General features: G+C 33.8%; 1 protein-coding gene across 10 annotated transcripts in view; it reads right to left on the bottom strand.

The window, feature by feature from the left end:
* The window catches only part of LOC126880616 (NAD(+) hydrolase sarm1), a 496,620-nt gene that overhangs the window by 144,623 nt on the left and 328,002 nt on the right, over window positions 1-23,995 (bottom strand). For 2 of the 10 annotated variants that reach the window (XM_050644617.1, XM_050644618.1), the window contains exon 1: window positions 13,661-13,928. The exons of the other annotated variants lie outside the window; for them this stretch is intronic. The gene's annotated coding sequence lies outside the window, so the exon portion shown is untranslated. Of the gene's footprint in view, window positions 1-13,660; window positions 13,929-23,995 lie in introns of those variants that run through there. 10 annotated transcript variants of the gene reach the window in all.

Genomic DNA, 23,995 nt, shown 5'->3' with positions numbered 1-23,995 from the left:
ATTGGTTAGTATTAATTAATTAATTTATTATTTATTTATTGTTATACGATTTAGTTATGAAATCAAATAAAACTTTCCTTTTTTGATCTTCGACTAACAATTATTTGCCTTGTAGAAGTGCGTAAGTACTTCTTAAGCCGCTTCAAGATTGTCTTGACCTCTACAATCACCAGATAATAATAATAATAATAATATTCCGTTCGCACGTTCTTTTTTTTAAGGTCAAGAGTAGTTGAACTTTTATGTAACGAACGTGTGTTTGCAAAATTAGCGAATTATACAATCAAAGTTTAAAATTCGGTTCAGCAATAGAAATATGTATATTATATAAAGATAGACGAAAATTGGTAAATATAGTAAAACGTATGCATGATGGTGTGTTTCAAGGATCTTCTCTAAATATAGATATTTTACATTTTGGCGCACACAGATTTAGTTAATTAGTATTCTGTTGGAGTTGGACTTACTTTTATAAATGGCCTATTACCATAACTGAAAAGATTTACATTTTGGCATGTAGATTTTTTTATTATCTTTTGAAGTTTATACATTTGTATAGTTTTTCTAATTTTCTCATTCTTTATTTTCTGATGTCTCTTCTGATGGCTCTGTAAATTTATTTTTTCATTGTATTGGTTTCTTGAATGTCAACAGTTCCCTGTTGACAGCAACAATTGATTGTTGGACAACAATAATAATAATAATAATAATATACGTTTATTCAAATCAATAGTAATTACAATAATATACAATTTCGTTTTACTTACACTAAAATAAACGTAAAAAAAAGTCTTAAAAGCATAAACATGCTTGTTGACAATCTGTCTAATATTGACAAGTTTATGTTTATTGTTTTTTTTTTACAAATCATTATTTTATTTTACAGTTTCTAATCTAATTTCTATGTTTTTTTTATCTAGTATAATTTAAATTTATTAAATTGTTACACAACTCCCTGTTTTCTTTTACCCAAGCAGTAACTAATTTTTTATACAAACAAAATTTTTTTATATTTTTAAAATTTATGGGCAATTGATTGTAAATTCTTGGAGCAAAATATTTAATTGACCGTTGCGTGATTGTTTTTAAAGTGTGAAGACATTCGACATTCAATTTTCTTCTTGTTTCATAATTTGACACATTTACTTTAAGAGGAATTTTATCTTTATGAATATTTTTAAGTAACTCTAAGCAGTACAATTGCCGAACATCAAGAACCTGAGTTTCATGAAAAAGTTGGTCTGAGGGATATGTTTTTCGTTTTCCATATATTAGTTTAAGAAACCATTTCTGAGTATTTTGAAGGGTCACCAGATGGCAATCAGCTACTCCACCCCATCCTAAAATCCCATATACAAGATGAGATTGTACCAGAGACAGGTAAAGCATTTTAAGCTGTTCAACATCCAAAAACTCTTTTAAATAACGGAATTTTGGTAGCAGTCCTCGAATTTTTCTTATAATATTTTTTATTTGTAAGTCCCATTTAAGGTGCCTGTCAATTAAAACTCCTAAATATTTTATGTGCTCTGCTTTAGATATTTGTTGTTTTTTATTTATTTTTAATGAATTAAAAGTTGGCAGAGAATTTTTATATATTGCAAAAGGTATATATTTAGTTTTTTCATAGTTTAATGTGAGTTTGTTTATTTGCAACCATGTTTTTATAATTTTAAAGTCTTGTTCTGCTATAATTTTCAGATCTTCCCAATTATCTGCCTTATAAAAAATTGCAGTGTCATCAGCAAAACTAATTATGTTTCCAACAGTTTTTAGTTTGAGCATGTCATTAACATATAGTGTAAAAAGTAGAGGGCCTAAAACGGTCCCTTGCGGTACGCCATAATTAATTACTTCAGGATCACTTTTGACACCATCAATTTCTACAAATTGTTTTCTGTCAGTTAAGTAACTTTTTAGTAATGTCAAAACCCTTCCTCTCAGACCATACTTCTCAAGTTTTTTCAACAAGATCTCGTGAGATATCGTGTCAAACGCCTTAGAGAGATCGACGAATATGCATAAACTACGTTTATTAGACTCAAAAGCTTCTGATATTTGTGATGTTAGTTTACAAATCGCATCTTGTGTCGATTTTCTTTCTCTAAAACCGTATTGGCAATCCGATATTATACTAAACCTATCAAAAAAACTTACTAATCTATTTTTTAAAAATTTTTCAAATATTTTGGAAAAAACAGACAACAAAGAGACTGGTCTGTAGTTAATCACGTCTTCTTTATTTCTTTATTTACGGACAATACTCGGATACATTCGAAATAAACAATGGACTAAGACTAAAACAAGGAGAAGCACTTTCACCACAACTCTTCAACTTAGCTCTGGAAGGACCAAACTTATTGTTGGTATTTGCAGACCGTATAAGGCCTTACAGTAAGTAGGAGACCTGAAAACTAGGGCCGTGGAGAACTGGATATAGATTGCTCAAGACAGGCTAAAAACCACGAAGGGTTGTAACGCCACGGAGAAAGTAAGTAACACTTCGGTGGCTTTTCAATGTTCTACATTCTTTTATTTTTTGTTTCATTTGTTTGCAAAGTTTTGTTCTTTTTGCGTTTGGGGCAGAAATTCTCCTAAACATCATTTCAATTTTCCATTGCATTTATTTCGTTACCCCTTCGTTTGTCACTTCTATGCACTTTTCATCTACAAATACATCTACTAAAAAGTTTTTTCTATGGAACTACGTTCTTAAGTCAAAAAAGACAAAAAATATATTCAACAAACGAAGAAAAAACACGAAAAAATATTTTTATTCATTCAAGTTTATATTAATCAGCTTTTTGATACTCTTGGCAACTTTGCTTTTTGAAACCTAGCTTCTTATTCAAGTATATTTTTCAATTATCCCAATTAACTTGAAAATGAGTTGCTATAGATCGAATGCCATACTATGACGAATCGCATTCTATGGAATGGTGGAGGAATTCACCAGGACTAAAATAATTCTTTACGTAATATTCGCCAAAATTTACAGTAGACCTAGTAAGTAAGCAAAGCCAGGAAAATAGCTATCAGTAGCAGTAGTATCAGTATCAGTGTTAAAGCCATAGTAGGTCTGCTAACAAGGCACTGTAAGCATTTGAAGCTGATGGGATTGTTTAGCTGTCAGTGTGACAGCTTGGCAAATGTGCGGTTCTTTGCATTAGGCAAAGAAAAGCCACTGGCAAAGAGTTGCATGAAGGATTCAGTCTCGTTATTAGACCTTTTAAAAAGGATCAGACTAAATAATTATAATCTAGCTAGGGCTAGAGATCCAGAATAAATCTAAAAAGACGGCAGTAGAATAGACCAAAAGCCACCTCATTCAATTTATCTATCTATGACTAATCGCAAAGAAATTTGTTGTGATAGTAAACAATATTATTCGATTTTTGTTTTGGTTGGAGGAACACCGTATCTGTATTTTGTTCCAAATTCTTAAAAGGCTAGTCACCTAATAATCTGTGCACTAAAATCTAAAGTCCAAACTCTGACAATAATGATCAACTGTAAGAAATTAGTGTGCTTGCTACTAATAAGCACACAATTCAAGCAATAAATTGGAAAAGTCGATTTTCTGTATGTCAAATTTGTCCAATTTCACACCAAATTATCTTCACTAATTAAATTTGTTTTTAATGAGGTCAATGTTGTCAAAAGTAATTATTTATATAAGGAACCGATATTTTTCCTCTAAAATAAACTTTAATCGTTTTATCTCCTTTCGGAATACTGATATTGCTATGATGGATTTTCCAAAGTAGGAATTGTTTACCTTAAGATTACTTTTTAAAGATGATTTTCATAACTTTTGATATCAACAAATTTTATCAGAAATATGAGAATAAGGTATGTATGTTTGAATATTTAAAAATAGATAGTTACCGAGTGTGTAAATAGGAAAAGTATAGGAAGTGATATGATTTCCATACTTGGTTACACCTACTGGTATCATTTGTAAGTTAAAGTATCTTATTTAGATACGATCAAAAAGATAAAACACCACATAGAAATATTTTTCGACACCACAGATTTTCTGCTATGTATTACAATTAACCTAATACAAAAGAGGCATTGAGTATCTCGAGAAAACTATTGCCAGTCCCAAGCCCCGATAAAGGAAAAGTTACTTTAATTACTTAACTAATACCTAGTTAGAATATGCAAAATTAGCAGAAGAATAATTGTCCGAGGACTGGAAAAAGGAAGAATTACACCAATATTTAAAAAGGGAGAGATAACAGAATGAACAGCCACAGATGAATATCTCTATAGTAAAACTGAGTAAACGTAAAAATTCTAACAGCCCTCACCAGACAGAAACTCACTCAATTTACAGAGAAAAAATTGGGGACTGCCAGCAAGGATGCAGAGAAGGCAGATTTACTGCAGATGAGATCCAAATAATTACACGGAATTAATGGTATCGGAAAAATATCACACAAAAACTTTGTTTTTTAAAGCTGCAATGTCCGTTGAGACTTTGGAGATATCAACAGAAAGTTTTAAACTATCACACGAAACTTTGAATCACAGTAGCATGCTTATTGTTAAACACAAAAGTTGTATTATAACATAACCCTCTTCTTAATATCGATAATATTAATGTAAATGGTACACTATATACCCAGTATCAAATAAGGTAACTTATCTTGGAATTATTCTTGACAAAAAGCTTAGCTGGAAACCATTTATACAAAATATAAAATCAAAATGTTTAAAAGTTATAAATTTTTTAAAATTCATAAGAAGAACTTAGTGGGGAGCAGATCCACAATCGTGTTTAACTTTCTACAAAGCATTTATTAGGTCTATCCTGGATTACGGATGTACGTTGTATGGATCAGCCAGTCGTTACACCCTAAAACGATTGGAAATAATTCAAAATGCTTCCCTAAGACTCTGTTTGGGTGCAATGTGCTCAACGCCTATGGAACATCTTCGGATTGAAGCACTAGAACCACCATTATTCTTACGGAGGGAGTGGTTGTCAGAAAAATTTATTATTAAGTCTTCTTTTAAAAATCCTACTGTTACATAAAATAGCTTTATTAAATAACCACGATTTAACAAACAAATATTGGTAAAAAAAAACCTTCTCATCCATTATGTATGGCTTTTAGAAATACACTTCCTCACAATAGTGCTTTAAAAAGAACCAATAGCAATTAATATTCCTGAATACCATGAAAATTTGTTGATAAGTAAAAATAATCTAAGTGCCTGCATAGCAAATCTGCCAGATTTTCTGGAAATATATACCGACGCATCAAAACAAAATGACGGTAAGGGGTGTGCATACTATATACCATCAACAAACGTTCAAGAAAAATTCAAACTAAATAACAGTATGTACTTCCATTTTTTCTGCAGAAGCGATTGGTATTATTAAAGCCTGCGAGTATATCGAAAAAAAAACAAGTTAAAAAAATACATCTTTTGAGTGACTCCTTATCGGTTCTTAAATGCATCGCTAACCCAATTAATGTGGTGGCTACTGATTAGCGTTACCAGGTGTCCCGATTTGCGCGGGACGTCCCGATTTTCAGGGGTCTGGGGACGCGTACCGATTTGTACCTGATCTGGACACTAAATGTCCCGATTTTCACCCACGAAAACCAATTTCAAGAGGACTTGCAGTGAATTTTTAAACTATGTTATAAAAACAAGGCACTCCTAAAAGCGGTAAAATCGAATGAAAAATATAGTTTTAATAAAAAATAAATAATTTACTTAGTCTACGATTTTTTTTTGTAATTTCGTCTGATTATTATTATTATGTAGGATTAAATACAGATTATAGAAGAAACACCTTGTAGTCCAGTAAATGAACTGGAAATACGGCCATACCGTGTAATTTTCAGGATCAACTCCGAATTGTATGAAAATTTGGACGGCTTGTGCCGTTGGTTGCTTTTACTCGAGGGGTGACAGTCACTCCTAGCTGGGGGTGAAAAACCGCGCGTTTAAAATAAGTCCGGAGATGCATAAATTGACTAAATTCTAAGCAATTTTAGTTCTATAGAATTTTAACTTAGTTAATACTTTTTGAGTTATTTACGATTGAAAATGTTTATTTTTCGACAAAAAAATCACGTTTTCAGTCGATTTTCACAAATAACTCAAAAAGTAAGTATTTTATCGAAAAAACTATTTTTTAGCAAAAATGTAGCTTAGAAAAAAAACAAAGAGAGCTGTGTATTCGTAAAGTCTATAGACCCAGCAAAAGCAAATTTGTAGCTAATGAAAAATACGTTCCCATTCGGCAAATTCCAAATCAAATATTTCAACGTGAAATAACCAAGAAATGAAGCACTTTTCCGGAAAAACCAATTAAAACTTTTTTAATCAAGCTTTATTTTATTGTTTTAAAAAAGTTTCTAGCATCAAAACTAAGTGAGTTATGCTCAAAATCAAGTTGACTCTTTTTTTGGTAAAAAAATTGTAAAAATCTCCCTCTACTTAGCACCCCAAATGAAATTAATCGTTACCGCTTTACAAACAATTTACTTTTCCTATGTATTTTTGATATGATTAAAAGGGCCTGAACGAGTCACTAATCACGAGTGTATGCAAAATATGAACAGCCATATTTGAACCAATTTTTGAAAACCTACCTACTTTTTACTCCTTGAGATTTTTAGTATCCCTAATACTTTTAAAGTAATTTTTGAAAAAAGGGCATTTCAAATATTTTAGAATTTCTTTTTTTACTATAAAACCAATTTTTTTCAAAACTAAGCACTCCCAAGAGGCAAACCTTACAGATCGTATAAATTATAAACATATACAGTAAATGGTAAAGCGGTAACGATTAATTTTATTTACGGTGCTAAATAGGGGGAGATTTTCACCATTTTTTTTTTACTAAAAAAAGGAGCCAACTTTATTTTGAGCGTAACTCGCTTAGTTTTAATGTTAGAGACTTTTATATAAAACAAAATTAAAGATTTTTTTTAAACACTTTAAAAACTTTTAATATGTTTTGCCCGAATATTGCTTAATTTTTTGGTTATTTCAAGTTGAAAAATTCGATTTGGAATTTGACGAATAAGAACGTATTTTTGATGAGCTACAACTTTGCTTTTACTGGTTTTATAGACTTTCTGAACATACAATTTTTTCGCTTTTTTAAAAGCTACATTTTTGCTAAGAATATTTTTTGGATAAAATTATTCGAAAAGTATCGACTTAGTTTAAAAATTATATAGAACAAAAGTTTTTTAGAGTTAGTCAGTTGATCCATTTTGGGACTTACCTTAAACGCCCTTTTTTTCACCCCCGAGAAGGGGTAACTGTAACTGTCACCCCCCAAGTAAAAGCAACCAACGGTACAAGTTCATCTTTGAAGTAGACAGTAAGTACAACCTAAAACCCGAGATAGGGTTGTCCCGATCTACAACCCTAAATCCCGATTTGTTTTTGCTTATGTACCGATTAAAAACAAATCGGACCTGGCAACACTACTACTGATATAAATCCTTTTATTAGAGAATTCAAATTAAAAATTCATAAATTAAGAAAAAGTCAGTACGAATTAAAATTCACTTGGGTGAATTAAGCGTCACAACTGGACAGTATGGACAGTAGTATATGGAGAACAATTTAGGAGCTCAAGAATATTTAACGATATCTAAAAGTAATTTTAAGGGAAAATGGGAATTGCATTGGAAAAAATATTGCTGTAATTTCCCCACACGATACACACTGTTACATTCAAGTATTTCAACAGTGTTGTGGCACCAAGAGTATGATTTTACAAGGAATGATATTGTGACCATTTGTAGGCTTAAATTCGGGCAGCAAGTGTTCCTCAACATTTATATAGAATCGGTGTAGTCAATACCAAACTTTGTGAAACCTGCAATGTGGTGAGCGACTTATATCGCATTTTTTATGCTTGCAGTAAATTTGAAATACAGACGGGAATTTATTAATAGTTTATTATTGCAAAACTTATACCCCCCTTTCAATCTACTCCATTTACTATCATTAAATATGTATCAGGTATACAAAATTATTCTTAAGTTTATTAAAATGTGTAACTTAAAACTTTAGTGTAGGTGTTAAGCTCGTTACCTCTGTTATATCGCCAAATATTTTACCTATTTACTTTCCGTGGTCTACCCGTTCTGTCTGTGAGTCACCTTGAATGACTCCTAGGTGCGAAAAGTAATCCTAGTTCCTCTCCCCATCGTAGTTCTTCTTTTAATTTCCAGAATAATAGTGTAGTTAGTTTAGTTAGAATAGGTTACACATTTGCTACTGGCTGAATGGCACATAAGCCCGAAGGCCAAAAAAACCCTCTTCTTGAAGGGCGTTCTTCAGACGTTGAACTAAATCAACCTTTTTTCCAACAGAATCCACTTCTCTATCTTCCAGCTCCTTTCGCAAGTCAGTAATCCTCAAATCGTTTATCGATGCCATGTTCATACAATTTGTTTGTGCAAATATCCCACGAAAATGCCACGAATGTAACATAGAACTTAACATCCACTTCGTAGACTCAGACAAGCATTTGGCTGTATTAGAAGGAATAAATTATTTATTGAAATGAAAAATCAAGATATACCGGTAAAGCTATTCAGATTAACAAAAATGACTATGGATGGATCCCGAGCTAACATAACAACAGAAGAAGGTACCACAAACACAATTGCAATCGAGACAGGGGTGCGACAAGGTGATTCTCTGTCAACCAGATTATTCAACATACAAGTAAAAGAAAAAGTCAAGGCCAGCGAAATTAAAGGAACTATAGTACATACACTCCTCAACACAAATAATAGCATATACATATGTCATAGTTCTCATGAGAAGAGACAAGGAAAGATTAGTAGAAACATTAACAATCCTGACAAATGAAGCACTGAAGATCTAAAAATTAACGAAGGAAAAACAAAATATCCAATCTATTCTAGAAGGAAATATATCAAGACGAGAAATCAAGATACAAGAGTCTACTTTTGAAAGAATTTAAATATGTACTTGGGACTCTGGGAGTAATTGTAAATGGCACAAATAAGGAAAGTAAGAATGGAATAACAGCAGGAAACAAAATATACTGGTGACGCCATAGGCCAATTTCCTCAGTCGTTTCCTCATTGCTGAGTGTCGTGATTCCCTATAATACGAGCAACTATCTCTTTCCATCGGCTTCTGTCCTGAGCTTCCCTCATGGATTCAGAGAATGTTTTTCCACTGGCTTTCTGTACTTGATCCGTCCATCGAGTAGGTGAGCGACCTCTACTACTGCGCCCTTCATCATCATCATCATCAGCCTCTCTCAATCCACTGCTGGACATAGGCCTCCCCTGTTTGTCTCCAAAGTGTTCTATCTTGTGCTTTTTGTATCCAGTTTTTTGTTGTCTTTCGTAAGTCGTCTTGCCATCGTATTGGTGGTCTTCCTCTGCTACGTTTATCGGCTCTTGGTCTCCATTCAACTAGTTTGCGAGTCCATCTTCCGTCCTTCATTCTGGCAACGTGTCCAGCCCATTTCCATTTTAAGTTACAGCTTCTTTCAATGACGTCTATGACTTTGGTCTTAGCTCGTAGATCTTCGTTTCTAATCCTGTCTCGCAGAGTGGCCCCTATCATTGATCGCTCCATTCTTCTCTGCGCTACTCTTAGTTTTTGTGCGTTTTTCTTTGTGAGCGATAATGTTTCTGCACCATAGGTCATCACCGGTAGCACGCATTGGTCGAAAACTTTTTTCTTCATGTTAGTTGGAATGTCACTCTTAAAAATGTCCCTAAGAGCTCCGTATGCTGCCCATCCTTGTATTATTCTTCTGGATACTTCTGTTGTTTGATTGTCCTTACCTATCTTAATTTCGTGACCCAGATATATATATTTGTCTACCAGTTCTATTTGTTCATTCTGTATTTCAAGGTGTTTACTTGGTACTAAGTTCGTCATATATTTTGTTTTTGTTATATTCATTTTTAAGCCTATTTTATGACATGCCGTACCAAGTTCTTCCAACATTTTCTTTATTTGTCCCAAATCGTCTGCAATCAGGACTATATCGTCTGCGTAGCTTAGGTGGTGTAGCATCTCTCCGTCCACATTTATTCCTTTATCACCCCATTCGAGGGTTTTGATCGCTTTTTCTAGAGCCGATATGAAAAGTTTAGGTGACAACGTATCCCCTTGACGGATACCTCTTTGGATTTTTATTTGTTTGCTGTTAGCGTGTAGTTGTATCGAGCTTGTCGCATTTATATATATATTACATATTAGCCTCGAATATCGGCTATCAATGCGGCTGTCGTTTAGTGCTTCTATAACACTGTCGAGTTCTACTGAGTCGAATGCTTTGTGGAAATCTACGAATGCTAAAACTAAGGGCTTGTTATATTCTATGGATTTTTCAATGAGTTGTTTTATTGTTTGGAGGTGATCGTTGGTTCCAAAGTTTGCTCTGAATCCAGCTTGTTCTCTACTTTGATACAGGTCTAATTTCTTGTCTAATCTTGTGGTGATTACTCTCGTGAAAAGTTTATAAAGATGGTTCAACAGACTGATTGGTCGGTAATTTTCCAGATCAGTTTTTTCTCCTTTTTTGTGCAGAAGAATTGTTTTGGCTCTATTCCATTCAGATGGTATGGATTTCTTTGTCAAACATAGATTAAAGAGATCTTTTATTTTTCTCATTAGAGGTTCACCGCCATTCTTAACAGCCTCGATCACTATTCCATCGTCTCCTGGTGATTTATTGGATTTCATTTTATTCATCGCTTGTCTAATTTCACCGAAATTATAAGTAAAAAAAAAATAAAAACCTTATTTTGTAAAAGGTATATATTCTCATTTCCGCCACATGCATTCGTTGTCCCTCTTTCTTTTTCACTGCCCAACATTCAGCTCCGTACATCATAGCGGGCCTTATGGCTGTTTTATAGAATTTTCCCTTCAACTTCATTGGAATTTTCCTGTCACACAGCACACCACTCGCTTCCTTCCACTTCATCCATCCAGCTCTAATTCTACTGCATGCATCTCTATCTATTTCTCCATTACTCTGTAATACCGATCCCAGGTACTTAAAACTATTGCTTTTTACAATCAGTTCACTATCCAAAGATACTATTTTATTTGTAGGAACTCCATCTTTAAATGAGCATTCCAAATACTCTGTCTTTGTCCCACTAAGTTTTAAACCTTTTTCCTCGAGAGCTTGTCTCCACTGCTCCAGTTTTTGTTCTAAGTCTCTTTCACTGTTTCCTACTAACACGACATCATCAGCATACATTAAGCACCATGGAATGTTACCTTGTAGTTTCGCTGTTATCTGGTCCAAAACTAATGAGAATAAATACGGACTAAGCACCGAGCCTCCTACTTTCACATAAAATTTATCAGTCTCTCCCACACCTGTCCTAACACTAGTCGTTACTCCCTCATACATGTCCCTCACAATCTTTATATATTCACCAGGGACTCCTTTCTTATTGAGTGCCCACCACAGAATCTCTCGAGGAACTCTATCATATTATATGCTTTCTCAAGATCAATGAATACCATATGAGCGTTTGTTTCTTTACTCCTGTATTTTCCATCAACTGCCTTCAATGCAATCAATATATTATCTGTATTTTTTTCAATATTTTTTACCATTTTTACATTAATAATTAATAGTAAACAACAAAATTATGGCTTATCTTTCGATTGCTCCTCCCACTGGCAGCATTGCATGTAGAAAAATGAGAAACTATGTAACATTTGTTTATAAACAAGAAATAAAATAGAGTCAAGAACACAGTTATTAATAGAATAGTTGAAATATATTTATACTTGGTGAAAAAATTAGCTTATAACTTGCAGCTTGATATTTCTAAACCACATACAATGTAATCCATTTTGAAATATTATGTAGATACATATTGAAATATACGTATGTATTAGTAAAATAATTCGTTCAGAATATAAAGCTTTATGTCAAATGATAGACGAAATAATGCACGCGAAACTATATTTTTGTGTCATCTTAATACAATTTACTATTTTAATTGGGAATAAGCCAAATTTTCTTCTTCTTCTTCTTCTTAGGGTGCCTGTCCGTTCCGAACGCTAGTGATCATTCTGACTAGGATGATGGTTGTTATACGGAATAGTTGTGTTGAGGTCTTTCTATACCATGATCTCAGCTTAGCAAGCCAGGATATTCTTCTTCGTCCTGGGGCCCTTTTTCCTTCAATTTCACCTTGCAAAATGCATTGGAGTAGCTCATATCTGCCTTGATTTCTCATTATGTGTCCCAAGTACTGCAGGTTACGACCCTTCACGATGCTGACCAAATCTGGGTTGTGTTCATTCTCCGTTGCACTTCTTCATTTGTGACGTTGTCTATCCATGGTATCTTCAGGATCCTTCTATACAACCATAGCCCAAAAGCCTGAAGTTTTGATAGAGTTTCCGTCTTCAATGTCCACGTTTCTGCTACGTATAGTAACATTCTGTAGTAAGTACACGTAACATTTAAGGAGCCTTATTTTTGTTTCTACGGTGAAGTCATGGCTCTTGAACACAGAGCTCATAGTCAATAATGCACTTTTTCCTTTCCGATGCGACATCTAATCTCTTGGGTATTGCCCACGACTCGTTAATTATAGTTCCTAAGTAGTTGTATTGTGATTACACATACAGATTTACTCCAGTTATCTTTTCCTTGCTGATGATCATTAGCTTGGTTTTGCTGGTGTTTACATCCAGTCCATATGTTCTATTTGTTTCCGTTACATACTTTGTTCTAATTGTTTAAGTTATTTTGTTCATTAAGTTTTGCAGCCCTTCTATTGTATTGGAAAACACTATTGTATCATGTGCATACCGCAGGTTACTGAGCTTGACTCCATTTATTAAGATGCCTTAATCAATATCTTATAGAGCCTCTTCAAAAATTTGCTTTGAGTAAGTACAGATTGAATATCAGCGATAAAATTATACACTACTGTCTCACTTCCCTTAAGCATTTTACTGAGATTTTTGAAGGTATTTTATTCCCCAGTTATCTAGGACATATTTAAATATTTACAGAGGACAAAAGTACAACTTCTACAACTCATAATGGAAGGGAAAGTGAAGGAAAAAGAGGTCCAGGAAGAAAATGCTCCTGGCCGAAAGACTGGACAGGCATGAACACTCATTCGATACCAAGAACAGCTCAAGATAGAGAGTAATTTGCTGCAGTTTATCGCCAACCTTCAGTAATGGAGAAGGCACCTTAAGATTTTATCCCAATAATCGATCTAGTTTTACATTTTGCAAAGTAGAATATCGCATCAATGTTTAGTTAAATAGTGAATATTAGTTAAAGCGTTCTTTGAATATACGTTGAAGTATGAAAAGGACTAAATTTTTTTGAGTCATAAATATTTGGACAAAGAAATTTAACGGAATCAGAAAGGGAGGATTGAAAAACTTCACTGGAAACATAAAATATATCTTTAGTTATTCATGAATTCCTTATACGGTAGGATTATATTGTAAATGTATATAATTGCAATACTTTATGTTTAGGTCGTAAAACATAAATATGGATTGGTTTTCATTGCATTATATTCTGTAATATATTGAGCTATAAAAAACTGACGTTTTAAATGCCGAATCGCCTCAACAGTTTTTACAGTCGCTTAGCTAGATTTAAACGCCTTACCTTGAAGGTGATCCAACGAAAACACCGCACATCCAATAAAATCCGAGAAATCGACAACGAAAACGAATTTATCCCGAACGCATTTTCACGGAACACTTTTCTCACAGCAAACAACGCGAATACGCACCGCAGCACTTAACAAAATCAATCATGAGAGAACAAGCAAGCCATGACTGACTGAAATCAGACAGTCATGTGTTTATTCTCGCAAGGCCACAAGATCCCACGTAATCCGCCAATCCAATTACATATCCTGCGAATTAAAGAATGCCGCCAGCAGGATCATACCTGGAGAGTCCTGCAAGGACTACGAAAAGTTCGCGTGATTCTATTGTTTGGGGGATTGATCGCACGTTTGCAGTGGTATTGTACGAGGCGAAAACTTCAAACTTCACTTCGACGAGGAATATGAAAATAGATTTTAAATTTGAAGGACGAAATGTTGAGTTTAATTAGCCGTTGGCAAAAGGTGGACTGTGATTGTAAAAAACTGGTTGCAGTTGTTACGTACTTTATAAAATGATATAATAATAAGATGCTGTGAGGTTTGTTGTGAAAGTTGATATCAAATTTTTGTCGGCTCAAGTCGGCGGTCTCATTACATATTTTATTTAAGATTATTGTTTGATTTGACACGTTTTATCGAATTGGTGTTATCGTTGAGGATTTACAACAGTTTCATCAGAATTACAACACCATCCAAAGTTATATGACCTGAGTTTTACATACGGGGAGACATTAAGAAGTTCTTAACCAAACCAAGAAATGTTTCAAAAGCTTTTAGCCCATTTAAATGATTTTTTTTGTGATTTTGAAGTAGTGATCTTCATGTTTATCTTCATGTGTGGTTATAGGTGATTTAAATTTAAAAATTTAGAATCAGAAACATAGATACCTATTCCAGAAGTAATGGAAACTTCAATTGAGACACTTCTTGCTATAGTGAATTTGGTATAATTACTGATAGAAGTAAAAGATAACGTAGTAGCAGTTGTACGAACAAGTGATAGCATAATGACTTTGCTATGTTTTGTAAGAACATGTGTGGTGAAAGCAAAATAGATAATAATTTCATGTAGCACGTAATAGTCTGTTCCATTTTAAGGACTGTTTAAATAATGATTACCTAGATTCTCGTGATACGAATGTCCCAACTTGGGACGATAGAACTGCAGACTTAAGAATGATTTTTTTTCCCGTAAACAGCCAGCAATTTATAACAGTCTTAATAAGGAGGAGAAATAACGATTTTTTTTTCTGTGGTCTGGTATAAGAAGTGACTAAGTCATTGGTTTAAGCAGAAAACATATCTACATTATGTATTTGTAGCACCAAAGAGTTTTTGAGGAGATAGGTATTTCTTGATTTTATGAAAAGTGTCAAAAGTGAAAAAAGGTAACTTAGTCACTTCTTATACCAAGGCACAGGTATATGACAGGTTTTGCTGATTTATGAGGTAAAAAAGTTTTAAAGACACTTAACGAAAATCGACCTTTTTTGCGATGAAGATACATTTACAAGGAAATATGTCAAAAGACAACGAGAAATCCGAGAAATTGACAACGAATTTATCCCGAACGCATTTCCATGGAACAGTTTTCTCACAGCAAACAATACGAATACGCACCGCAGCACTTAACAAAATCAATCATGAGAGAACAAGCAAGCCATGACTGACTCAAATCAGACAGTCATGTGTGTATTCTCGCAAGGCCACAAGATCCCACGTAATATGCCAATCCAATTACATATCCTGCGAATTAAAGAATGCCGTCAGCAGGATCATACCTGGAGAGTCCTGCAAGGACTACGAAAAGTTCGCGTGATTCTATTGTTTGGGGATTGATCGCACGTTTGCAGTGGTATTGTACGAGGCGAAAACTTCAAACTTCACTTCGACGAGGAATATTAAAATAGATTTTAAATTTGAAGGACGAAATGTTGAGTTTAATTAGCCGTTGGCAAAAGGTGGACTGTGATTGTAAAAAACTGGTTGCAGTTGTTACGTAGGTACTTTATAAAATGATATTATAAGAATAAGATGCTGTGTGGTTTGTTGTGAAAGTATAAAAATTTTGTCAGCTCAAGTCGGCGCGGCGGTCACATTACATATATCGAGGGGTTCGAGCGAAAACCCGATAAATGTCAAAACTATGAAATTCGGTATTTTTATTTCTGCGGTATTAAAAACACGTCTCCTACCACTGATAAATGTTGTTATTTGATATTAACATTTTTGAGCACAATAACTAATAAAAATCAAATATGGTAAAAACGGTTAACTGGTATTTTTAAATATCAGCAAACCGATATATAACTTTACTAATAAAAATACTTTGTTGTAAACATATTTATAATATGATATTCCGGTAAAATAATTTATTTTCTTTTTCCTGTGTAAAGTTACTAATTTTATTAGAAATATTTATGAGTTAAAAACTGATAATTAATTTTATCGGAGACAAAGATTACAAAATTGTAAATTTTGAAAAACTATATTCATGCGAAAACCCAATAAATAATTTTAGACTATGATAGTTTATTAAATTTCAGTACACTTTTTTCCTGCGAAAACCCAATAAAACATGGCGTAAATTGGAAATTTATTATTAAGAACAAAAAGACGGTTAGAATGGGGCCCATATTTATAACGAAAAACAAAATCAGAGCTTCCAAGGTACCACAACAAATCAATAGTAGTAAATTTAAATTTAATTGTACTAAAAAGTTGTCTAAAGACTATAGACATAAACTCTGTAGAAATTACTGTAGTCTAGTAGTAGTATACTCTGAAAATGTTTTATTTTGTACAATATAACTGTCAATATGAGAAGATATTGGTTTGATTTAAAAAAAACTACTCTGCGTCATAAAAGAAAAAAACAAATCAAATTTATTGGATATCAAATTTAAAAACCGGTAATAAGATCATAGATCGAATTCCAGACTTAGTGATGGGAGAACAATTGGAAGAAGAAGAAGACATTTTACCTTTTTATTTTCTAAAAAGAATGTAGATTCATTTTTTTTGTTGGAGTAATATACAGTTAAATCTTATTTTATAATTAAAAAAATTAAAAATAAAAACCAATAAAACCAAATGTTATACTCATTCAACGAGGTAAAACCCGATAAATATCACGTTTTATTATTTTTTGTAAATACGTTTTTATAAATTAAACTTACAATAAATTATTCTAACTAAACATTAAATTCTCTACCATTTGGCTATAACAAATGTTTGATTAAACTTCCTATGATGATTTGAAATCTTCTTCAAACTTCCTAAAATCTCGAAACAATGTTTTTGTTAGTTATCGGGTTTTCGCTCGAACCCCTCGATATATTTTATTTAAGATTATTGTTTGATTTGATACGTTTTATCGCGTTGTTGCTATCGTTGAGGATTTACAACAGTTTCATCAGAATTACACCATCGAAAGTTATATGACTTGCGAAGTTTTATATACGGAGAGAAATTGATAAGTTCTTATCCAAATGAAGAACAGTTTATCGAAGAATCCTAAAGATATCGTGGGTTTCGCACACTTCCAATGAAACTGTTCTCCAAATGATGAATTCAGAACGTCTGCTCATAAACATCATAAAGAGGAGAAAAACAGAATACTTCGGCCATATAATTAGAGGGCCTAAATACCATCTACTTCGCGCCTTATAATACAAGGAAAAGTGGAGGGAAAGAGATGGATTGGTCGAAAGAAACTTTCATGGTTGCGAAATATTAGACAATGGTGTGGTTCCACGGTAGAAGAATTATTTCGCAGCAGCCGATAGAGAGAGGTTTCAGGAACTTATAAACATGATGACAGCCAACGTCTGAATCTGAATACGGAAACGGCAAGAAGAAGAAGACGTCATTTTTATGATCACGTTCCTTTACCAGTACCTTAACTTTGTCTGTAACTCTACTTGTTTGTGTTTGTTCCACGGCCACATAGTACATAAAACGTTCTTGCCTGACATATGAAATTATCCCAAAGGTATTCGCTCTCGAACTTCAAAGGTGAATGAAAATATTTTATGTGAATGCTTAAAATTCTTTGCATACCAGATGTTCCCTGTTTAACAGTTTGAAATTATTGCAGCAATACATTCCTATTGTTTTAGCGATATCTGTATTTTGTCATTGAACCTATTTTTAGTTCTACATAGATATCGATATATGTTTGCATGTGTGTATTTTCATATAAATATCTACATAATTGTATTTTGAATTAGAGTAAAAAACGTAATAATATTACGTAGGTACAAGGAACTCACACTCACATACACAAGTTTTACAATCTTGTACAGAGTCTTGTTTCTTCCCTGCCGAAAGAGCTGTAGTGACATTAACTAGTACTTAACAAATTATACAACTTAAGTATTGAAAGAGGGAGAGGAAATCTAACTGATTCTGACGGAAACATCATCTTAGACAAACAGAGTAAAATTAGAACGTGGAAAGAATATCTAGAAAAACTATTTGAAGACCAAAGAGATAACACCTTTGAGTTAGAAGAAGATGTAAATGATGGACCAAGAATATTACAGCAGGAAGTTTATTCTGCCATATCACAGCTAATAAAAGGATGGCAAAGCAGCAGGTCCCGATAATATACAAGCAGAACTACTTAAACTGATGGACAACGAACCAATAGAAATAATCACAAAGATATTTAACAACATAATATACAACTCTCGAGAAATACCAACAGAATGGCTAAAGTCTGAGTTTATTGCACTTCCAATAAAACCAGGAGCCAAAAAATGCGAAGAATACCGTACGATAAACCTGATGAGTCATCTCCTAAAATTGTTGCTAAAGGTAATCCATACGAGAATTTACAAGCTATGTGAAAGTCAAATTTCGCCCAACCAGTTCGGGTTCATAAATGCTGTTGGTACGAGAGAGGCTTTGTTTTCAATACAAGTCTTATTCCAGAGATGCAGAGACTTCAATTGCGACGTATACGCATGTCTGGTTGATTACGAGAAGGCGTTTGATCGAGTACAACACGACAAGATGATGCAAATACTAAAAGAAGCAGGAATTAACAACCAAGATCTGAAAATGATTAGAAAACTTTACTTGAATCAGACTGCAAACCTCAGAGTTGACGGTGAACACACCGAATATGTGAAAATCATGCGTGGAGTGAAGCAGGAATGCATTTTGTCCCCCCTAATTTTCAATCTTTACTCTGAAAGAATATTTATCGAAGCTTTGCACGAAACTGAAAAATGTATTCTACTAAACGGGTACCGGCTAAATAACATCAGGTATGCAGATGACACCATAGTATTTGCGGACAATCTAGAAGACCTACAAGTCCTCATGAACAAAATCACGTATTACAGTCAACAATATGGACTCAATATAAACATACAGATAACAAAGCTTATGATCGTAAGCAGGAAAAAGATAACAGAAGGTCAACTCTATATCAACCAAACCCCTGTAGAAAGAGTGAGGCACTACAACTACCTCGGCACCATAATAAATGAAGAATGGATCAACAACCAAGAGATAAGAGCGCGCATCGGAAAAGCTAGATCAATCTTCAGCCGTATGGGCGCGTTTTTCAAGAGCCACAACTTTTCTCTTGGTATAAAAGTAAGAATGTTGAGATGTTACGTCTTCTCTGTCCTTTTTTATGGTGTTGAATTATGGACCTTGTACGAGGATATGTGCCGAAAGTTGGAAGCATTTGAGATGTGGCTATATCGGAGAATTCTTAAAATCCCATGGACTGATCGGGTCACAAATGAGGAGGTCCTTAGAAGGAAGAATGGAGAAGAACCGAGAGGTACTGACCACCATCAAATCTCGAAAGTTGGAATGTTTTTTACACATTATGCGAAATGAATCCAGATATGTCCTCCTACAAGCCATCCTGCAAGGAAAAATATTTGGAAAGCGAGGTCCAGGAAGAAGAAGAACATCCTGGTTAAAGAACCTCAGAACCTGGTTCAACACAACATCTGTGCAGCTTTTCCGCGTTGCCGCAGACAAAGTGAAGATTGCCATGATGATCGCCAACATTCGTCACGGATAGGCACATCAAGAATAAGAAGTACAAATTGAAAACAAAAGTTTTTTAGTGGTTTATTGTTAGATACCATGAACTTCCATCAAGTACCGGTCGAATCCATCACCTATAGTCGGTTCGCTAAACTCAGACACAGCTGGCTAGTGATTTTAGTAAGTAATTTTGCCAATTTTGAAAATTGACAAAAAAATAATTACTAAGTAGTTGATAATTACTAAATAGTTAGTAATTTTGCCAATTTTGGCAAAATTGGCCAAAAACAAAAATAATACTTACTAAAATCACCAGCCAATTGTGTCTGAGTTTAGCGAACCGACTATACTTATAAATTTCTGCAAAAATATGGTTTTTTTTGTAATTATCTAGGCTAATTATTAATATGATAGATAACAGCAGATCCAATAAGATGTAAATTGGAGCTGAAAGGTCAGATAATAGAACAAGTGATGGAGTTTAAATACCTAGGCATCACACTATCTAGCTACGGAAGACTCGAAACAGAAGTGGAAGATCAAGTGAATAGAGCAAACAGAGCAGCAGGTTGCCTGAATGACACAATATGGAGAAATAAAAATATCGGAAAAGAAATGAAAGGCAGAATTTACAAAACAGTCATCAGACCAATAATGACATACGCATCAGAAACACGACCCGACACAGAGGGAAAAAAGATTGCTCGAAACAGCGGAGATGAAAACCCTTCGAAAAATCGATGGTAAGACTCTATGGGACTGAGCTAGAAGTGCAGATATACGACGGAGATGCAAGGTGGATACCATTAATAACTGGGTAAGAAACAGAAGAATAGAATGGAATAACCACATAAGCCGAGTGACAACAAATAGGGTAGTCAGAACAGGAGAGACAGTTCCCCAATAGGAAGACGATCAGTGGGAAGACCACGAAAACGATGGAACGACAACTTACTAGAGGCACATTGAAAAAACAGACAGAGACAGAGTCATGTCTATACAAGAAGAAGAAGAAGAATTATTTATATATTGTAATTTAAAAACCAGGAAATCAAAGAAATTTTTAAGATTTACAATTTTTATTTGAACTATTTTTCTCTAAAATGTATAAGAAACGTTTTATTAGGCAAAAAAGGATTTTGTAAAAAAAGATACACATCAAAATCAGCTGTCTGTTTTCAAGGATTTGTCATCAGCTACAGTTTGTCAAACCTAGGAACAAGTTTGAAAATATTACAATCGCCATAACGCCACATACTGGTCGTAAGATTTTCAAACTTGTTTCTAGGTTTGATAAACTGAAACCCTCATTATTATAGCTTTTACAACCTACAAAAGTTTCAGCTGTTTTTTTTTACTGACCTACCGACGAAATGAAATTCGTCCTGTTCATTTTATGACACCATGAAACTGGTCCGAATTTATTTTAGCCCTCAAAAGTAACCATGAAATTCGTCACCATGAAATTCGTCCGATTTTAATTTTGTTCATTTTAACCAAATATTTATTGTGGGTATTTATAATATAATATATCATGTAATAGAGATTAATGCATTCAAAAATCATTAGAAAACCCGAGGTTTTGTTTAAATTTGATTGTTCACTTTGACCAGATAAAATTAATCTTTATTGTTCTTTGTTTGTAATCTTATTTGCCAACATTCAAGGCGCTAGCTGTCGCAAATTACTTCTATGTATTAATTTGTTATTTTGAACTATTCTTGTTTTGATGGGGTTAGTATACAGGTACACTGAAGTGAATAAAATGCCGAAGAGAATAAAATACCGAATTTTCCTAAGAGAATATTTCTATGTTTATAGCATATTACGTGTGTACAACAAAATTATATAGTAACACATATTATGTGTGTACTGCCATCATTGTTGTTCAGTATCCTTCCTGAAACGGTCAACAGAGAAGCCGAAATTAACAGCACAGGGCCAAAGAAAACACCAATGCTTGGCATTCGCTGATGACGTGGTACGGATAGCCAGAAGTAAACAAGAATTAAAAGAAATACTAAAAAGGCTAGAGGCGATAGGAAGAAAGAAAGGGATATGCATAAACGAAGAGAAGACTAAATATATGGAATGGACAGAACGAAAATACACATAAGGACAATATCTGACAATGAACACAGAGGCAAAAATATGTATTTTCGAAGAAGTAGAGAGAATCCAATATCTAGGAGCGACATTCACTAGGAGACCAAATATAAAAGAAGAAATCCAAGCGAGAATTATGGCTCGTAATCGTTGTATCTTTGCTCTAAACAACTTATTAAGAAATAAGAACATATCTAGAGGGGCTAAGATAAAATAAGAATGTACAAGACGACAGTGATAAAACCTATAGTATTGTATGCCAGTGAAACATGGACGATGAACAAATGCGAGCAAGTCATGCTTAAAGTGTGGGAAAGAAAAGTCCTAAGAAAAATATTTGGCGGAAAGATATGGAATGGAATGTGGACAAGAAGACCAAATGTAGAACTGGAGAGGATGTATGGTGAACCAAACATAGTAGGGATCATAAAATCACAATGACTGAGATGGTTGGGACATATCCAAAGGATGCCAAACACGAGACCTCCCAAAAAAATACTAACGGGAGGAATAGGAGGAAAGAAGAAGAAACGTAGACCGAAAACCAGATGGAAGGAATATATTGAAAAAGACATAGAAGAACTGAACATCACAAATTGGAAAAATAAAGAGCAAATAGGAGAGATCGGAAAGGAATAGTAAACCAAGCCATGGGCCTTCTAGGCCTGGAGAGGTAAACTATATAAATAAAATGTTCATATTTTTTATAATGTGTGTATGTACTACTGATTTCATGAAATTTTTCCTTATTAATATGTACTACTTTTTTCATGGTCATTAAATGAAAAATTATTTACCTGATTCGAAGGTTTAACTCAACCGGACGAATTTCATTGCAAGCCGGATCAATTTCATTGCGACCTGGACCTCGATTTTTGACCCTTCGCTTCGTTATCGAACATATTCGCTTCGTATCTGTTTTAGTGTACAGATAGCGAATGATCGATAATGAAGCGAAGGGTCAAAAATAGAGGTCCTGGCCTACAATATCTGCTTGTTGAATATTTAACTGCAAAATCGTTATGAAGAATATTTTAACCGCCGCCGCGGCCGTGTATTCAAATTTTTCACATATTATGTCAACTGTCAAAAAATCATTCAGTGCGTGTTAATTTTCGCATCTGTTTATTTTGGCGAATAGTACATGTTTTGTATTATTCTAAATACCTGTAAAAAATGTTTTAGAAGAGTAAATTGTTACAAAACAAATAAAACATGTCATCCTTTCCTATTTTTAAGTTATCATATCAATAGTGTACAATAATTATTACGTGATTCATCATAATAGACCAGGGGATTTAGCACAAAAAACACCGTAATAAATCGATTTTTAAATATATATATACCTACATATATCGATTTTAGAACGTCTTTCGACGTTGTCCGATGCCTAACTTTCACGTCTTTCTATCATCCCATTGGCCATCTCTAAGATTCCTTGCACTCATTGCTTTGGTTACCCCTTCTTTCCATGTTTTTTGGATCTTCCTCGTTTTTTGCGGTTTGGTGGTACCCACTGCATAATCTTTTTGGGTAATATTGCGTCTTCCATTCTTTGAACATGACCATACCAAATCAACTGTTTCCTCTCACCTATTTTTAAGAATGCGAAAATGGCCATTTTCCACCTTAATAACTCGATTAAAAACTATTATTGTGAAAGTCAGAAACTGACCAAATCAAAGTTTAAAACCCCTCCTTGAAGATCGTGAAGAAATTTTTGTCATTATTTTATTACAAAGCTGTTATTTTTAATTATTAACAATTAGCGCTATACAATAATAATTTTAAATCGAGTTATTAAGCCTTGAAAATAGCAATTTCCGCATTTTTCAAATTTTAAATCGCGTATAACTCGACAACAATCAATTTTAGAGAAAAATCACAAAAGACCTTTTTTCCTCATAATGACACAAATTATCTAAAAAAAATTGTTCGAAGTGAAAAAATTATTTTTGTGAATTTGTTTAAAAAAATATTTAAACAATTTATCGACCAAGGAACCGCCTGGCATCCTTTGGATTTATTATAAGGACCTCTTTTGAGTCTTCTTCTTCTTCTTGTGCCACTCCTATCGGAGATTGGAAATCATACCCTGACTTTGTTTACAGCTGACCTAAAAAGTTCATTAGTGGTGCAGCCAAACCACTCTCTCAAATTCCGCATCCACGACATTCTTCTACGGCCTGGATTCCGTTTTCCTT

The sequence above is a fragment of the Diabrotica virgifera genome, chromosome 2 (assembly GCF_917563875.1).
Source record: "Diabrotica virgifera virgifera chromosome 2, PGI_DIABVI_V3a".
NCBI lineage: Eukaryota > Metazoa > Arthropoda > Insecta > Coleoptera > Chrysomelidae > Diabrotica > Diabrotica virgifera.
The sequence above is the reverse complement of the archived record's forward strand: the minus strand, read 5'-3'. Positions and strand labels throughout refer to the sequence as shown.